Source organism: Penaeus monodon, chromosome 41 (assembly GCF_015228065.2).
Source record: "Penaeus monodon isolate SGIC_2016 chromosome 41, NSTDA_Pmon_1, whole genome shotgun sequence".
NCBI lineage: Eukaryota > Metazoa > Arthropoda > Malacostraca > Decapoda > Penaeidae > Penaeus > Penaeus monodon.
The window spans coordinates 18,430,082-18,437,838 of record NC_051426.1 but is presented as its reverse complement, the minus strand read 5'-3'; positions in this window follow the sequence as shown (position 1 = coordinate 18,437,838).

The following is a 7,757-nucleotide window of genomic DNA, read 5'->3' as shown; positions in this document are numbered from 1 at the left end:
AGTTACAGCCCGAAATGTACATCCTAAATATTCTTTCCTTCCAAAGTGTCAATATAACCCCTGAAGAGAGTAATGGTCGTTACATATATTTTTCTTTCTTTCTCTCCCTCTCTTTTCATGGTGGTTCGGGTCCTTTGGGTTGTTTGGACTACCGAACTATCGGGTTGGCCATCCGATACTTCGCTTATCTTCTTTTCGCGCCATGCTTAGGGCATGGCCTGGGGGGTCTTTTTCGGGTATAAATACCCCTCGTTTTGTGAGGGGAAGACAGTTCGGTCCTGACTTGTGTGTGTACTGAGATCCCGTTCTCGGTGTTTTCGTGTGCTCTCTTGCTTTGTGGATTTACCTTGCTTCGCGCCAGGATTTGCCGAGTTTGTCTCCACAAAGCTAAGTATTATTTAGTGGTTGTGTGTAGGAGACACCTGGTCTCTTTTGGACTTTGGCGTGTGACACACTACATCATCATCTGTGGGGTGCACTCTTTTACTATGTCCCAAAGCTGCACTTTGTGAACTCAAAGTGTCAAGAGTACAAAAGGACCACTTCACATAGAAGGAACACTGCTTGAGGATCCGTACCTCCAGTGTGCCATTTCTTGATTTTAAACTAAGTGAATACTTAGTTTCCTTCCCTCAGCTCGAGGATCCGTACCTCCCGGGAGGAAGGTTTATTTTACTAAGTCTCGCCCATAATACTTTCAGGGCCATTTTATTTTACTTTTTACTTTCTTTTACTTTGTCTTGATTTGTTGTCTTGATACCTGCCTGACACCTTGTGGGTGTCAGGCAGTCCGTGATCTTGTGGTCCCCTTTGGTGTTATTTTCTTTTATTTGGCCTTCGACGCTAAATTATGTTTCTTACATGATATTTCTAATTATTTCTTATGGTTTACACAAGTGTTTTATGCAGAGTTTATCAGTACTAGTTTGTTTTGCTTTTTTTTTTTAGTTAATCTCCATTTTGGGTTGGAAATTAACTTGTTCATATTAGGGATTGATATGTGTTCGTGCTAACACTCCGATTAAAAATACGTATGGAGTTGGGATGCCAACTTAGGAGTGAAATTACATTGGTGAGTCATTTTTGAGTATATCTGGTGTGGCTTTCACGTGCATCACCCCCGCTGTGAGCAAATTGGTGATGTACACACCTATAATAATTTCCTATGACTGAATTCCTATAGACCTCCCTAATGAGTGCGTTTTGCTCAATAAATAAATATCATACCATCGTAGAGCTTTCACTCGGTCTCAGTCAAATGAACAAATAATATTTACGACATCTTAAGTTCTGTTTCTGACCAAGGCTGAATGCTTGAAACGTTCCTGGGCTCGGGTCTCCTTAACAGCACATTGCTGGTTACTCTATCTCGCAACCCCTGAAGGCTGTAAGAAGGCTAGATGAATCGGAGTATAGTAAGCTGATACTCTAGAACAGACCATAACTTTGCAATATCTGGGTTCCCACTTCCAGCAGGTGGATGCTCAAACTGAAGGGAAGAGGAAGAATTTTATGATCTTGCGCTTTTCTTCCAAACACGTCCACGCAGACGCTCAGCCTACGCTATCTCCCTTTTCACATTTACACACGTACACATCCAACATTCAGCACATACATCATGCACTTTCCTTCCACCCTTCTTTCATACAACATTCACACCCCCATACACAACACGCACGGTTCCCGAACCTACTAATCGGGTGGTGGCAGCATGCCGTAGGCCTGGAACCTTACATCTGTTCACTGCAGACGAATCTTTTCCCAAATAAAATCTATATTCTCGGTTGACCCCGAACTCAACCAGACATATTGATGTCTACAAGGTCTACGCCCGCTACAATGATAATAATAATAATTATTATTATTATTATTATTATTATTATTATCATTACTATATTGTTATTATCATTATGATTATTATTTGTAGTAATACTATTATAAAAAAGGTTATATTATAACTGTAATAATTACAATAAAAATTTGAATAATTATAATAATATTGATTATAAAATCGTTATTATTGTTATTATTGTTACTATTATTCTTATTATTATTTTTATTATTTGTACCATTAGTATAATTAATAAAAAAAAGTATATATGGCCGCAATAATTACAATAATAATGATAATAATGATAATTATACTAAAAATGAAAATGCTGTTTTTGTTATTATTATTGCTTTTATTATTATTATTATTAATATTATTATTATTATTATTATTATTATCATTCCTAGTAATAGCATAATGACCAAAAAATATAAATGGCGGCAATGATGACAAAAATAATGATAATAATTAGAGTAATGATGATAATGACGATAATAATGATGATGATGATGATGATAGCAATACTAGTGTCCATTTATAATAATAATTTTTAAAAAATCCCCAAAGTCGAAAAAGTGGCAAAATCTAGCGAAATATAGCCTTTTAAGAGTAGACTACAAAATGCCGTTTCTTCGCTTTCAATAAGGATTTTGGTGGTTATTAGGGTAATTATGATAACAATGATCATAACTGTGTCAATCATGAGAATAATGATGATAAAAATGTGAATAATGAGAATTTTGATAAAATTATAATTGTTATAATAATTTTGATAATAGGGAATAATTGCAATAATAATGATAATAATAATAATAATAATAATAATAATGATAATAATAATATCATTATTATTATTGTTGTTGTTATTATTATTGTTGTTATTATTATTATTATTATTATCATTACTATTATTATTATTATTGCAATTATTCCCTATTATCAAAATTATTATAACAATATTATTATTATTATTATTATTATTATTATTGCTACTACTGCTACTTTTGTTATTGCAATAAAAAATATTATAACTGTAATAATGACAATAATAATGATAATAGTGATAATAATGATAATTATAATAATAATAATAATAATAATGATGATGATAATAATAATAATAATGATAATGATAATAATAATAATATTATTATTATTGTTATCATTATTATTATTATTATATTGTTATTATTATCATTATGATTATTATTAGAAGTAGTATTGTAATAAAAAAGGATATATTATAATTGTAATAATTACAATAATAACGACTGTAATGAAAATAATGATAATAATAATGATTATAATATCGTTATTGTTATTATTATTGCTATTATTGTTATTATTCATTTTATTATTTGTACCATTAGTATAATCACTAAAAAAATATATGGCCACAATAATTCCAATAATAATGATAATAATGATAATTATAATGAAAATGAAAATTCGATTTTTGTGGTTATCATTATTATTGTTTTATTATTATTATTATTATTATCATTAGTTCTACTAATGACCAAAAAAATATAAATGACGGCAATAATGGCAACAATTATGATAATACTTACAGTAATGATGATAATGATGACAATAATGATGATAATGGTAATAATGATGATAATGATGATGGTAATGATGATAATATAAATAGTTGTGTCCATTAATAATAAAAATAAGAAAAAGGAAAGAAATACAATAATGATGATAATGACGATAATGATGATGATGATGATAGCTAAACTAGTGTCTATTTATAATAGAAAAAAAGAAAAAAAACATTCCCCAAAGTCGAAAAAGCGGCAAAATTTAGCGAAATATAGCCTTTTGAGACTTCTAAAATGCTGTTTTTTCGAATTCAGTGATTTTGGTAGTTGTTGGGGTAATTATGATAATAATAATCATAACTGTAAATCATGACAATAGTGATGATAAAAATGAGAATAATGAGAATTTTGATAAAATTATAATTATTATAATAATTTTGATAATAATGGAAATAATTGCAATAATAGTAAAAATGATGATGATAGTTATAATAATAATCATAATAATAATATTATTATTATTATTATTATCATGATTATCATTATTATTATTATCATTATTATTTTTTTTTTATTATTATTATTATTACTAATAATAATAATAATAATAATTTTGTTATTGCAATAAAAGATATTATAACTGTAATAATGACAATAATAATGATAATAGTGATAATAATAATAATAACAATAATAATAATAGTAATAATAATAATTACTATTATTACTATCATTATTATTATTATATTGTTATTATTATAATAACGATATAATCAGTATTATTATCATTATTTTCACTATTATCGTTATTATTGTAATAATAATTATAATAATAATAATAATAATGATAATAACAATGATATTAATCATAATAATAATATTATAATATCATATAATAATATCATAATTATTGTCATTATTACAGATATATTTTTTATTGCAACAAGAAAATTATTATTATTGTTATTATTATCATTATTATTATTATTATTATTATTATTATTATTATCATTATTATTACCATTACTGCAGTTATTCCCATTATTATCAAAGTTGCAATAAGAAAAGTAGTTGTAGTAGTAATAATAATAATAAGGATAATAATAATATTATTATTATTATTATTATTGTTGTTGTTGTTGTTATTATTATTATCATTGTTGTTGTTTTTGTTGTTATTATTATTATTATTGTTATTATTTATAATTATTATTATTTTTATTATTACTATTATTATCAAAATTATTATCATAGTTATAACTTCATCAAAATTCAAAAGTCAAAATACCCCAATAACTAGCAAAATCTTCATTGAAATCCACTTCTTCGACTTTTGGGGATTTTTCCTTTTGTTCTATTATTAATGGACATTGGTATTGTCATTATCATCATTATCACCATCATTATCATTATTACAACCATTATCATCATCATTATCATCTTCATTGTCGTCATTATCATCATTCCTGTAATTATTATCATTATTGTCATTATTACTGTCATCCTTGCCGCCATATATATATTTTTTGGTCATTATGCTATTATTAGAAATAATAATAATAATAATAAAAACAATAAAAATAATAATGATAATGAAAATAATAATAATAATAATAATAATAATAATAATAATAATAATAATAATAACAATTTTCATTTACATATTTATTATTATCATTAGTATTGTAATTATCAGGATATATATATTTGTGGTGATTATACTAATTGTAGAAATAACAAAAATATAATAATCATAGTAATAACAACAATAAAAACGATATTATGATCATTATTATTATCATTATTTTCATTATTATTGTTATTATTTTAGTTATATAGTTATAATATGTATTTTTTTAATATTATTTCTAATAAGAATAATAATGATAATAATAAGAATGATAATAATGATAATGGTAATAATAACAATGATAATAATAATAGTGATAATAATAAGAATGATACTAATAATAATAATGGTAATAATAACAATGTTATAATAATTATTATCATTATTTTTTTCACTATTATCATTATTATTGTTATTATTACAGTTGTGATATCTTTTATTGCAATAACAAAAGTAATAATAATACTAACAATGATAATAATAACATTTTATAAAAATTCTCATTATTCTCATTTTTATCATCATTTTTGTCTTGATCATTATTATCATAATTACCCTAATTATTGCTGTGGAGCATATCACCTATGTAAAAGAATGAGATTATTTTTACGATTTGTAGAGTACAACTATTTATTTTGTCTCTGTATTCACATGTTCGGTGGCAATAATCTCTCTGAAGGAGCCTGGTATGTGGGGCAGAGGATCATGAAGAATTCCCATTTATTTTGTTCTCCAGTTGACCTACTTAAATTTTCGTCAGTTTTCTTCACCCTCAAGTACTGTAGAGAAACATCAAACAACAAAAGACAAACAGTCGACATCCACGCTCGTGAGCCCGGCTACAAGTGCGCCGAGGCGTAAAGCAGCGTAAATGGCGAGCTCTCTGGCTAAAAGTTCCTAGGGAACTTAGAGTAAAAACTTAAAACTTGGTTTAAAATAAAATGAACAAAGGGAGAAGGTCGAAAGATATGAAAGAAGTATTAAAACGTATTGATGCTCCCTAGCTCAAAAAATGGCTCCCATTCCTCCACCCAGTCCAGAAAAAGGAAATCACGACCAAGGACGCTTATCCATCCCCTGAGAAAGGTTTTATTACGCTCCATCCAGTCAGGGCACTAAATACGAAGTTTCTCGAGCTGCATCATTCAAGGTTAAGAAGCACAGAAGCTCTTTCAGTAAGAGTGAGCACAACAAAAAAGTTGTCGCTTGATACTGTAGATCCATCAGAGTGCTTTATTGAGTGGGCTTCGTCTGGGCCTTTCATATATGTGGCCCGGCTGTGTCAGTATTTATAGCTGTCTCAATTAATTCACTGTCACTGAATGCTTACCGTGGTGGCCGGGACAAGGGTCAGCCAGGTAATGGACCTCTGTTTGGAAGGAGAGGGTCTCCCCAAGGTATTGGAAGACCTGAACCCATTCTAGGTCTTCCCTGGACAGGCACATTGTGTCTCAGAGCCCTGATTTGGCTGCAGAGATCTTTAATCCTGTCCTAAAACACTCCTCAGATACAGATGATCAATGAGCTCATCAATGCGTGGCACTGGATAAGCATCCTGCTCTGTAATGCTGAGACCTCTGTAGTCTATACAGAAACGGGTGGACCCATCTTTCTTTCTCACGAGAACGATTGGGGATTGCAAGCATATTGTCACATTCCTCTCTAATGAACTTTTTAGAAACTTCTGGGAGACGCCATTGTCATACACATAGTGGATCTTCACCCTCTTTTGTTTTTATAGTATGAAAGATACCAGGTACAGTTCCCAACCTGGCCTGCGCATCAAATAATGTCATGTACTTAATTAGCAATTGCCTTAGTTGCTGTTGCTGCCCAAGACTGAGGTGACCCAGATCAACCTCACTTAAAATCGTCACAAGCTCAGCATCACCTAGGTGAACTTCATCTTCAGAGCAGTTAGCAGCTGCACCTGACAGTTCAATACCAAGTGGTGTTTGTGTCGCCACATTGCAAGGTGGGGGATCCACATCTGGCAGAATGATGTAATCATCTGCACTCCCAAAGTCACCAACAGCATCAAAGGTGTCAAAGTCATCATCAATAAATCCCTCACCCAGTTCAGGATCAACATTATCACCCAAGAAGAGCTCTGCCCCCAAAGCTTGCTCCTCTACAGCATACTGGAAAGAAGTTCCAAGAATGCTAGCCTTTCTATCTCAGCACCTTTACTAATTTTAGTTCTATTTGACACTGCAATATTAACAACAGCACCCTTGGCACTCACATTGGCATTTTCACAATCTACACCACTGACACTGGCACTTTTCACAGTTTCACAAACACTAACATCACCTTCATTTTGCTTATCATCTACATATGTGCTTCCAGCCTCAAGTGAGAAGACCTATACATTGTTTTCTACTATAGCTAACCTTCGTCCATTTCTTGACTTTATAGGGCGTGCAGTCTCATTTACTGCCCAGACTTTAATTTAATGCGGCCCTTTTTAACCTCTTGTAGAGACCTAGGTACCACCAAGGGACACTCGATACCAGAAACCATAAGTTCCTTGGCAGCTTGCATACCCCTAGAAACGCTACATTTGACAAAGCGCCCCCAACGAGGCGGCACAAAAGCAGGTACAGCAACATGTGCTACCTGTGAAGCAGGTAGTGACCTTGACTGCTTGTGGTGTACCACAACAAGAACAACTTATAATGACTGGGCATCAGTATATAAAACTGGGAACTTCTAACCTTGCAAGACCAATAAATCCTCTCTACTCTGG